Below are 12,384 nucleotides of genomic sequence, written 5' to 3' on the forward strand. Positions count from 1 at the left end.
TTCCTCTCAAATAAATAAATAAATAAAAATCTAAAAAAAAAGGAATAGATTTTCTTGTTATTCTTCAAGAGTGGGGTGAAAAACAAACAAAAACAGAATAGAAATGATAGGTGGTGGGGCTGCTAAAGGAGTTACAAGGTGGTCCTGCCCCCTTAATTTCAAAACTTGAATTGTCTCAAAAATGCATAAATGCAAGTAAATGGTGTGTGTACATGAGAAGAAGTAGTTAATTAGAGGTGGCAGAGAGAGCAAACATTACACTCATTAATTCTAAATGTTACCAATATTGGATGCAGGAATCAAGAGACAGAGAAAAGAAAAAAACCAGTCTTGGAGACTGGCTGGAATGCTGTGAGAGTTCTGAATTCCTAGTTTATGGAATTGAACTTTAGATTAAAGCCAACAGATCTTAAAATGGTATTTATGACTTAAACAGATCTGCAAACATCTGTGATTTGTGTACTTTCCACATACAAGGCATTATGCCAAATGCTGGGCATGTATACAGGCACATTCACACATTTGTGCAACCAAGATGTTAAATTTTAATCTTTACAATAATCCTGTGAAATGGTCATTATTATTTTAATTATATACTGGGATAAATTAAGACTCAGATTATACAAATAGCTAAGGACACACAACCGTGAGGTGTAATCTACACTTAATCTTAGCCAAAAACTGGAGGTGTGATGTGAAGTGTGAGCTAGAGTCAATACGAAGATACAGCTGTGCTATGAAGACAATATAAGGCATAGGTTCTGTGAGATGTTTAAACACTTAGAATTCCAGAGGAATTGAAGATCTAGCTCTCTTCACCCTACTCCTTGGCTAGTCTGAATTACTTTCTCTTGGGATGCTGGGGAATAGTTTAGATTCTGAATGTGACTCAAAGTCAGACATTGTCTTGCCCTGTGGCATCAACCATGATCAGAATTTAATCTTTCCATTCATTTCAGTATCTTTGAGGATCTCCACTGAAAATCCTTGATGTCACAGGCTGTGGTCACCTTAGACATCATGGTATGTTTCATTTTGTGCATTCCCCATTCCACATTTTTCCTCTCCTTGAGCTTCCTCTCTAGGTTCTTGTTTTCCTCTCATCGACCACATTCCTCCTGTTTCTTGGCTAGCATCTCTCTCTCCTCAGGCTGCCACCTCTACTCCTTTTATCCCAAAGTCTGGCTTAAAGAGAGCTTTTAGAAATATTTTCCCCAAAGCTAGACTCTGCAAAGGATTTAATTTCTTGTTTTGTTGCTCTGAACACAAGTTTGCCTTCATGAGGAAATCTCTTTCATGAATATGTAGACCTGCATAAACTTTCCATTCCTCAATAATTCCTTGCTTTCTGTGTTTTCCAAGACCTTCATTAACCAGCTCTCTCCCATGGTCTCAGCTGTTTTGATATAGTACTTCTCAGTAGCTCAGAATTATCCTGAAATAGTGGATAGAGAGGTATGTGACAAGCATGGGAAACTGAAACCAGCCAAATATTGCATGAGCTGCTTTTATAAAAGAAACATAAAGAGAAGGAAGCTAAATGGTGACTAGGGGTAGCCTGGAAGTTGTCATTTCTTTGATTTGAAGGTGAAGTTCATTTTGAAGTACACTTGCATGGTCTTATAAAAATAGCTTTGTATTTTAAACTCAGTTCTCAACCTGCAATCAGGAAGATCATGTAACTCCTAGTCCTGCCACTTTGGTTTTTTGACTTGGGCAAGATTTTACTTAACCATTCTGCCTCTCAATTTTCTCTTCTGTAAATTGGGTGATAACACTCTCTAGCTGATCAAGTTATTGTAAATGTTGCATCAAATAAATATGCATCTAGAACTCAGTAGGCCTTCAATATATGAAGATGACTATTTACATTGGAAATATAAAGAATGTCCATTAAGAAAAGCAACTCTTCCAAAAAACTTAAAAATTCTGTGCACTTACTCCTCATGTAGGATCTCTGTCCTTAATGTGCTGTACATTGAGGCTTAATGCTATAACGAGTACTCAAACAGTATATTTCACTTTGTGTTTCTATGGGGGTGCAAACTGTTGAAATCTTTACTTAATGTATACTAAACTGATCTTCTGTTAAAAAAAAAAGAAGAAGAAATTAGCAATTCCCAACTTGACTCTCACTGGGATTAAACATGACAATAGGTCTGATCTGATTTCATCATCATTTAAAAAATCATCTATTATTTTTCACTTTATGTTTCTGTGTGGGAGCAAACTGTTGAAATCTTTACTTAATGTATGCTAAACTGATCTTCTGTATATAAAGAGAATTGAAAATGAATCCTCATGTGAATGGAAGGGGAGAGGGAATGGGAAAGGGGAGGGTTGTGGGTGGGAGGGACGTTATGGGGGGGAAGCCATTGTAATCCATAAGTCGTACTTTGGAAATTTATATTCATTAAATAAAAGTTTTTTTTTAAAAAATAAAAATTTTCTAGGTAAAAAAAAAAATCTCAATTCCCACATTATTTTTGAGTTTTTAGTTGAATATTACAAGTTATGCATATGTTGGCTAACTTTTATTTATCTACTTGCAATTCTGTGGTTATATAATAGGAATGTTTATAATTGAAATACAAAGTCAGCCAACATGGTGAAACCTAGGGTTGGCATTCATAGGTGAAAAAAAAACCCACCCCTGAGTCTAAATTGAATGCCTGCAATTCATTTCCTGAGAAATATGTGATTTTCCATAGCTTCAGGCTTTGTTACCTGTTAGACACCCTGCAGCTGCTGGCATAGGTGACTTCGTACATAGTTAAGGAGTTGGGGTTTTTCTGATTCTATGGGGGAAGATTCTTTGTAGAATCAAAGCATGTATAGGGGCCAGTGCTGTGGCATAGAGGATAAAGCCACTGCCTACAGCACTGGCATCACATATGGGCGCTGGTTCGAGTTCCGGCTGTTCTACTTCTGATACGGTCTCTCTGCTATGGCCTGGAAAGCAGTGGAAGGTGGCCCCTTGGGCCCCTACACCCACATGGGTAATCCACAAGAAGCTCCTGACTCCAGGCTTCAGATCGGCAAAGCTCTGGCCGTTGCAGCCAATTGGGGAGTGAACCAGAGGATGGAAGACTTCTTTCTCTCTGCCTCTCCTTCTCTCTCTGTGTAACTCTGACTTTCAAATAAAATAAATCTTTTTTATAAGAAGAATCAAAGCAAATATATAGAATGTAAGCTCTCTGAGAAGAAGTAAGTTGGGGTCCAGAAGAGGAAGAACCAAAGCAGAATAGTTGAGTTTAATAAGGCTTCAATGAACAGAAATCTCCACATTCATTCTTGTGTTTTTACAAGAAAGGCTGTGAGGCAAAACCTTCTGAACAAATTTTTCTTTTTTCTATTTTCTTTTTGCTTTAGATAGTTGTTATCTTATTTGAAAAGTATAAGGAAAAATGATAGACATACATACCATAGCTGTCATATATTGAGCAAATATGTTCTCCAGTTTTAAAATTAGGTATTGTTGTTTTAACTTTACAGATGAGGAGTGTGAGATTTAGTGATAGTAAGTAAGTGATTTTTACCAAGTTTCAAGAGTTAACAAATTAGTTTCAAGAGTCCATGAGTTCAGGCCAGTGCCACGGCTCAATAGGCTAATCTGCCTGCAGCGCTGGCACACTGGGTTCTAGTCTCGGTCAGGGCGCCGGATTCTGTCCCGGTTGCCCCTCTTCCAGGTCAGCTCTCTGCTGTGGCCCAGGAGTGCAGTGGAGGATGGCCCAAGTGCTTGGGCCCTGCACCCCATGGGAGATCAGAAGAAGCACCTGGCTTCTGCCTTCGGATTAGCGCAGTGCACCGGCCGCAGCACGCAGGCCACAGTGGCCATTGGAGGGTGAACCAATGGCAAAGGAAGACCTTTCTCTCTGTCTCTCTCTCTCACTGTCCACTCTACCTGTCAAAAAAAAAGAAAAAGAAAAAGAGCCCACGAGTTCAGTCATTTCCATCCATCCAAATGAATATACACTATGAATTGTTTTGTCTTATTTTGTTCTTTTGGTTTCCAAAGACATTTACCAGTGACGTATATTGAGGATGCTTAACTGTGAACAATCTAGTTTTGAAGGTGTGAAGATTACATAATCTCTTTTAGACAACAGAGTAGCTGCTCTGGACAGCTTCTAAATTCATATCTATGGAGAGAACTTCTTTGATTTTCTACAAAATCAAATGCATCTTAAAAGCAAAAGAATGTTACTAAGGAAATATATTCAGTCTCAGAATTCTAGGAAATCTTAATTAAATAGATTCAAGAGGAAGATAACACCATCAAAGAAAATGAATCCTGATCCTTTCTGGAATTTAGCTTCCTTTAGGGTGTGAAACTTTACTTTTGAGTACTTCAAAGCCCTCATCATCAGTTTTATCCAATTATAGGCCTAAAATTAAATTTTATTGAATGAATGGCATCTAAACATCTCAGACATAATAGCAAATCTTGTTCCCATGTCTCTTTATTATGAAAACATTGTTTCACAAAATAAACAGATAAATGAGAAATAGAGGATTCATTCCCCTCTAAATGTGTGAAGTAGGGCAGTTAATTAGGGAAAGTGAGATTATGGTTAATTGAAATCTTACTATATTAAATGATGTGATTGCTGTTCATTGGTAACTAGGAAGCAAAATATTATATGGGTTAACTAACTCATTTCACACAATAATTGTTCCCATATTATTGGCAAATACATTGAATATGGATGAGAGGCAACAGCTTGCCTAAGGATATACCTCAGGTTGAATAAATGTGTGAGATTTAAAATCTTTGACTCAAATAACCAGATTGACTCCCTGAACTCTTTTTTTTTTTTTCACCATATTTTACTCTTTTAGTACTGAACATCAATCCTAAAATCTGGGTTAACTTCATCATAGTGGACACTGTTCAATGCTCATAGATTAACAAGAGTGGCCTCCAGGTTTTGTTCCAATGGCATCAACTGCACAGAGGATCTGTTTATAGATTCAGGATCTCAAGTTCACTTTCTACTGTGACTGCATCAGATTCTGCTTTTAACATAGTTTACTGATTTGTAAGCCTATTAATGTTATAGAATCACTGCCCTAGGAGTTATGCCCCCATAACACCACACAAAGGTGTTTTTCTTTTGCAGTAGATAAAAGAAGATCATGTCAGTTCAAATAGGCCTCTCTACGTGCTTGGCAGTGAAAAATATTTGACTGTGATGATTTATGTCAGGAATATGGCAGAAGATCAGAACTTTGTGCTTTGGAATCATGCACTAATTCACTCTGCCAGATCGCTTTTACATTATCAGTGCTGAGGAAATTAAACCACAACAGGACAGTTTCTCACTGGAGGCACTGACATCCACAATCTTTCCTGTAGGAGGAGAAGCAGATGGGCTTGGACTGAGATATTAGGCATTCTAACAGCAAAGCAACAATCTTTCATGAGCTACCCAGGAGCAAAGCAGGAAGAGCTCTGTGTTAATTTTTTAATGTCTTTTTAATTAAAGGTGTCAAGCTATAGTCCCCGAGTTTCATTGAGAGGACTGAGTTCTTCTCTGTTATCATCTGTGAATTGAAAGCCACTCCAAGGAGCCATTTCTTGTCCTTAGTCTTTGTTTTTGGTCTAGTTTCTTGTTTTCCTATTTTTGGTACTTCAAGGTGAAGAGCCATTATTGGTATTGGTTAAATAACAAGTTTGAATCCGAAGGCATCTTGGAACAAAGAGTGGATACTCCCATCTATTTTAGTCAACCATGGCCAGAGTAATGCTGCACAACAGTACAAACTTCCACAGCATTCAACAACAAGTGTTTATTCCTCACTCTGCATCTGTGGATGTGTCAGGGACTGGCCTGCCTAGAAGGAGCTTGGTAAATGGCTCTGACCCAGGCTTCTCTCTTTCTCTTTCTTGTACCTGGAAGCTGAGCATACTCTTTTCATTGAGATGGCAGAGGTCAAGAGAAAAAGCAGAACCATACACGGCCTCTCATTGCTTAGGCTCGAAACTGATATACTCTCACTACTGTTTCATTCTGTTGACCAAGGTAATCCATGTGGCCAAATTCAAAGTCAGATATCAAGAAACGTATTCTACTTCTTTAATGAGAACTACAAAATCGTATAGCAAATGGAGGGAGAAGTGAATAACTGGGACCCTTAAGGTAAGCGATATAAACGAACACACTACCTGTTGATTTTCTTGGATTTCAAGGATTTTTAGCCTTATATTATAATACAAGGTATCCTGATGTAAATACCATGATAAATATTGCATAGTTTATTTCACATGTACTGAGAAGAGATAGGCTTAATACTTAAAGTTCTGCTTTATTCCTAAACATTTTTCCATGTTCATAGTTAATATGACATTATCATGCTAATTACAAATAGTTTTGGTGGCCCAATAATATAGGTTTTTTTTTTTCATTTCTTGATAATATAAGCTTTCAGAGGAGTTTGATTAGGGAAAATTGCTGAATTCAATTAATGTAAATAATGATGAATAATTTAAACACTAGTCAAAAATTATTTTGAAAGAGAAGTTCAAAATAGGGAATTCAAGAAATTATTCTATATATTAATAGGGTTAAAATTCTGCATTTCACCAACGCTTTCAGAATTGAAAATTAGTTTCTTTACTTTTATTATTAAAATACCATAGAAAGAGAATGTTTTCACATTTTGGAGAAGGACAGGATGACTTTACCCTGAACGTCAAGCAAGATGATTATCTCAGGCCTATGATTTGAAGATTCCTTGCTCCAATATTTTTTTCTTTTGCTCCTAGTGCCTAAAAGCACAGGAGCAGGCATTTCACTTAGTGGCAAATCAGCATCCCTTATCATAGGTCCTGCCTCTGCTTCTGACTTCAGCTTCCTGCTAAATATGCACTCTAGGAGAAGGAAGATGATGGGTTATGTAGTTGGCATCCTGCTACTCATAGAGAACACCTGGATTGAGTTCTAGGCTCTTAGTTTCAACCTGGCCCAGCTGTACCCAGTGTAGGCACTTGGAAAGTGAACTAATAGAAGGAAGCCCTTTCTGTCTCAATCTCTGTGTGTGTGTCTCTGAAATAAATATTTTAAGTTTTTCCCTTAGAGAGTAAAGTTTTATGATTTTTAAGACATTTACCATTAATTAGTTTATTCTGCTCCCTTTCCTATTTCACTTATGGGAAGTGAAAAATAAAGTTTTAAAATATTATACTATAAGGAAACCAAATGTTTACCTTTGCTATACCTATGGGGATACTCTTTTGCCTTTTATACACAGAAGCAACAGTATTAGTTATGGTTAGACAAAACAAAAGTTTTTCCTTAGGATGAATTATGTTCTTTTTATTTTATATAATTGTACCTCTTGGGGTTACTATGAGGATTAAGTGAATTAACTTGTGCAAACCACTTAGAAGAGTGCCAGACACACAATGCATTATTACAAATATCATTTTGCCTGTAGCATCTGCGTCACTTTATTGCATTCATTTTTGAGACTGTCAATATTTTCTTGTTAGATAGAACCATTTGGTAATATCTAGAAAAATCCATGGCAAGGGATATGTTCCAAATAAATATTTATCAGTGGGATGAATTTATTGAGAACTCATTATGTGTCAAGACCAGTGCAAGGTAAAAAAAATTACCTAATATCTTCCCTGGAGGAGGGTATATTCTAGAAGAGACACATTTCTACATAGATCCTAACACATAATATGCAGTGAATAGAATAGAGCAATATAAAGAGTAGTATGGGGTCCTACATGCAAAAAAGATGCTCAAAGGATCACAAGGCTTTGGCTTGAACATTCAGAATGTTATCGGGGCCAATGAAGGAATTGAATTAGAGAAGTAATTCCCAAACTTACCATGAATCAGAGATGCTGGAATAACTGTTAAAACATGAATTTCTAGGGGCTGGCGCCGTGGCTCACTTGGTTAATCCTCCACCTGCGGTGCCGGCATCCCATATGGGCGCTGGGTTCTGGTTCCGGTTTCTCCTCTTCCAGTCCAGCTCTCTGCTGTGGCCCGGGAAGGCAGTGGAGGATGGCCCAAGTGCTTGGGCCCTGTACACGCATGGGAGACCAGGAGGAAGCACCTGGCTCCTGGCTTCGGATCGGTGCAGCTCCGGCCATAGCAGCCATTTGGGGAGTGAACCAATGGAAGGAAGACCTTTCTCTCTGTCTCTCTCTCTCTCACTGTCTAACTCTGGCTGTCAAAAAAATAATAAAATAATAAAAAAAACATGGATTTCTGGACCCCATACTTGGAGTATCTAATTCAGTTGATGTGGGATGAGCCTGCAAATTTGCATTTTTCACAAGTTTGCAGATGGTGCTGATATGAGGGCCCTGAGAACACATTTTGAGAACCACAAAGGAATGGGAGATAACAATATAAATAGAGACAGTTTTCTAAAGTCTCTCACTCTGTGGGGAATGGAGTACAAACTTTAAAGACCACTATCATGTAAAGTGCTTCTCATTGTCATGTACTCTCCAATATTACAAGGTAGGTTTACTTGGCAAGATAGTCTAGGCTACTCTGGTGGTGACAGATGAACCATGGAATATCAGGGTTTAACATGCATGCAGATATTTTACCTTTCCTCATGCAGATGTCTAATGTGGGTAGGTGGGTTCTGTACTCTACTGAGTCATTTAGGAATTATAGTGGATGCCACTGCCCACTACACAAAGAGTTGAGATCCTTAGTTCCTCTGCTGGGATTTATTCCCAGCTAAAAAGACTTACCATTGTCCTCTAGGATCACCCATTGCCACTGACTGGGTAATATAAGGGAGAAAGGTATTGCCAGATTGTGGGGCAATTCTAAAGAGCCATTCAACTCTAGAACTTGGTTAAGTGGAACTTGTTTGCACCTGAATCCACATGCATCCCTGTCTTAGACCACTTGCCCATAAAGAACAAGCTGATATATTTTTTAAAGATTTATTTATTATTTATTTGAAAGTCAGAGTTACACAGAGAAGCAGAGGCAGAGAGGTCTTCCATCTGTTGGTTCACTCCCCAACTTGCCTCAACTGCTGGAGCTGCACTGATCCAAAGCCAGGAGCCAGGAGCTTCTTCTGAGTCTCCCACATGGGTGCAGGGGCCCAAAGACTTGGGCCATTTTCTACTGCTTTCCCAGGCCATAGCAGAGAGCTGGATTGGAAGTAGAGCAGCTGGGACCAGAACCGGTGCCCATATATATGGGATGCTGGTGCTTCAGGCAGCGGCTTTACCAACTACACCACAGTACTGTCCTCTGATATTTTTCATTTGGGGAATTTATCAGGGAGTGCTGTCAGTATCAGTATCCTGATAGAGTGAAGAAAGTAGGACTAAGTAGAATGGTGTGATCATGTTTAGAGTTTGAAACTGAGATGAATGCCTACCCCAAGCTTTGGAGTACAGATTAAATGGCAGAGCCCCAGCCCTATAGTCTCAGAGCCATCATGGGAGAACAGCAGCATGAGGAGAGGAGAACTGTGGGCTCTGCTTTAGTTAGCTGATTCTTTGGAAAGGCAAGATGGCATTTTCTATGGATTCTCACTGTCCTCTATTAGTTAGATACCTTGTGGTGTTTCTCACATAAGTCAGAGCATAAGTAACATCAGGAGAGAGATTATAAAGTATAGATATTGGCTCTGCACAATGAGATAATCTTGTTGTTTTAGCAACAGCAGAATTGAGTATTGCTTCTCATTTTTGGCAACATATTATTCATATGGACAGTGAGAAACAGATTCCTCCATCAAAAAGGCTGCCTGGGATATTGAAGGGGTGCACAAAACACTTCACATGAAGACATTTGAGATGTACAGCCTGGAAACAAGACAGTGAGGGAACTGGACCATCTCCAATTCTGAGGCTCTCCTGGAAAATCGGGTGTGAACTCACTTTGTCTCACTTCAAGAGCCATTCTAAACTAGATGTATAGTCTCTGTGAGGTTAATTATAGAATCTGTTAAAATTTCCACTGTAACCCTGAGACTTGTCATAGTACCTGCCACAGAGTAGTTACTCAAGAAACATTTTATTAAATTAAAAAGACTGAGTAAGTTCAGATTTTAACTCAACAGAACGATGGCCTCACTCTTCGGACTCTGTCTCTAACAATGGACTAAGCTGCTTTACAAGCTAAGTCAAGACCTCATCACCAAGAGGACCAGTTTATATGTTGTAAGGATGGCTTTCTCTGAGCAAAGAATATTTCAGAGTCAAATGCCTTCTCCATCAGGGAAGTTGATTTGAAATGCTTCTTTCAACTTTAAGATGCTGCAGGATAGAAAGTAAGTATTCCTCATGGACAGAACTGCCAGAAGGCATGGTAGCTACTGTACACAGAAAGTGTTGAAATTTCTACTTTTGCTTTATTTCCACAGAGATTCCAAAAACACCTGCAAGGAAGACATATTTATTTTATGTTACTCCACTTTATATGTCAATTATTAATGTTCAAATTATTTTCTTGAGTTCAGTGATAGCCTTTTGATGAAAACAGTAGAGTCTTCAGAATCATTAGACAAAGCAATGATGGAAGAATCCAAGCTTGCTTTCTGTTCTCATGAATTCACTACTCTAAGTGAGCAATAAGGAGTTTAATCATTTAAGCTGCAATTCAAGATAATAGGATAGGAACAAACATTACTGTACAAAATCTGTGGCGTAGGAGATTCTGATTTTTAACTTCATGGACCATAGCTAATTTGGAGGACATGGAAGAAATTTGCATCTTGCATACATATGAAGAAATGTGATACATTCATAAATTTTTGCAAATGTTAACTTTCTAAAACCCAGATATGAATTAAGAATCCATGGCATAAAGATGGAAATTTTTAGAGGCCTATATGCCATCTGAATATTCCTCTTTGAGTGCAGAAGGCTACTCTCATCCCTAATACCCTGTAAGAAAATTCTTTATAGAGATATTAGTCACTGCATTTATGAAGTCCAAGGAGACATGAGTGATCTGACATAGGGTCATAGAAGATGAGTAGGGAATTGCTGTCTCCTTTATGCTGCTGAATATATTAAAGCAAGACATAAATGTTACTGATTGTCACTTTGTCTTAAAATTATCTTCTTGCATTATATTTCAATATCCTCATAGGCATGACATTCACATAGGTAGACTGAATGTCTTGCCTATTTGATGTGATAATTGGGCAGTGATAGAACTGCCCACAGGAAGATGTGTCAAACCAAAATGTATATAGGTCTGAAATTACCACCAATATGATGAACCCTAAAGGAAGTTCTGGATGTATGTGTTATTTAATAGAAAGAAAGCAAAAATGTGATCTTGTAAGCTGTAAAGTTAAAAAAAAAGACATGACTTTGGGAACAGAAAGCTCTGCTTTTAATTCAGCTTCAGTGCTTGCTAGCTAGTGAGGCCAGTTACTTAAGTTATGCTAATCCTCAGATACTTCATCTGTGGAATGGGGCTGAGCATGTGTACCTGTTTTATAGTGTTGTGATTGTACATGCAAAGTATTTAGCTTAAGGGTTGGTGTGAAAAAGGGGATCCATCTTAGTTCTTTCCCTTTTTTCACATAGGACACATTCTAGATGAGTGTTGTACAATAATAGTTTATTTGATGGATAGGGCATAAGAAGATATGTATTAGCCTCTTTAAGGGGAATGTGCCTGCAGATAATAATGAGGATGTGACATGCCTGGATGGAGAGGAATCAGGATATTAAAAACATGGAGTCAGAAGGAGAGGCAGAAGACAGTTTTTCTTCACTAACACTTTTTTCTAGAGTGAGTCCAGAGTTCTTTCCACATCTTTTTAAGAGGTACCAGTTTTCAACCTTTGACTTTCTCCATTTGACTCTTTACATTAATGCAGAAGGAACAATTTGAAGCATGTTTGTTCCTCTGCTGCATTTTCCATCTTACCTGCAATAATCTCTGCCTAAACCAAGGAAAAGAAGCTGGAGGTTATGAGAATAGTGAGTTGGTTACACTCAGAGGAGAGATGTGTAAGCTTCTCTTTGAAGGATTTTTAGTCAATTGGGACTATGATGGGAAGAAGGAAGTTTATATTTTTAGTCTAAGATTTCCCAAACTTAGAAGTGTTAACAATTTGGATAACTCTCTGAGAATAACCTATGTATTCTATGGGAGGATGTTTACCTGTATCTCTGCACAAACCCTCTGCTCTGATCACCTTTCTTCACTGTGAATCAAGATGCAGAACATTGTTCAAGCCAATATTCAATAAAAGTATGGTCAAAAACCCAGAGTGGACAGACTCAATACCAATAAACAAGTGTTATGGAAACACTGGAAGCTTGGAACAAAGTCATTTCTGAGAAAACCCTAGGAAACTGGTGTTATTGTACTATTCTGTAAAATAGCATGAGACTGCTATATTACTTAAAAATGACAGAAT

The 12,384-nt window shown here is 38.1% G+C and overlaps 1 long non-coding RNA gene across 1 annotated transcript in view; it reads left to right on the forward strand.

The window, feature by feature from the left end:
* Nucleotides 1-4,192: 4,192 nt before the first annotated feature.
* LOC127490757 (uncharacterized) overlaps nt 4,193-12,384 on the forward strand; it is a 39,952-nt gene continuing 31,760 nt past the window's right edge. Inside the window, exon 1 of the long non-coding RNA XR_007919150.2 lies at nt 4,193-6,143. This is a non-coding gene — a long non-coding RNA (uncharacterized lncRNA). The remainder of the gene's footprint in view (nt 6,144-12,384) is intronic.

The sequence above is a fragment of the Oryctolagus cuniculus genome, chromosome 6 (assembly GCF_964237555.1).
Source record: "Oryctolagus cuniculus chromosome 6, mOryCun1.1, whole genome shotgun sequence".
Taxonomy (NCBI): domain Eukaryota; kingdom Metazoa; phylum Chordata; class Mammalia; order Lagomorpha; family Leporidae; genus Oryctolagus; species Oryctolagus cuniculus.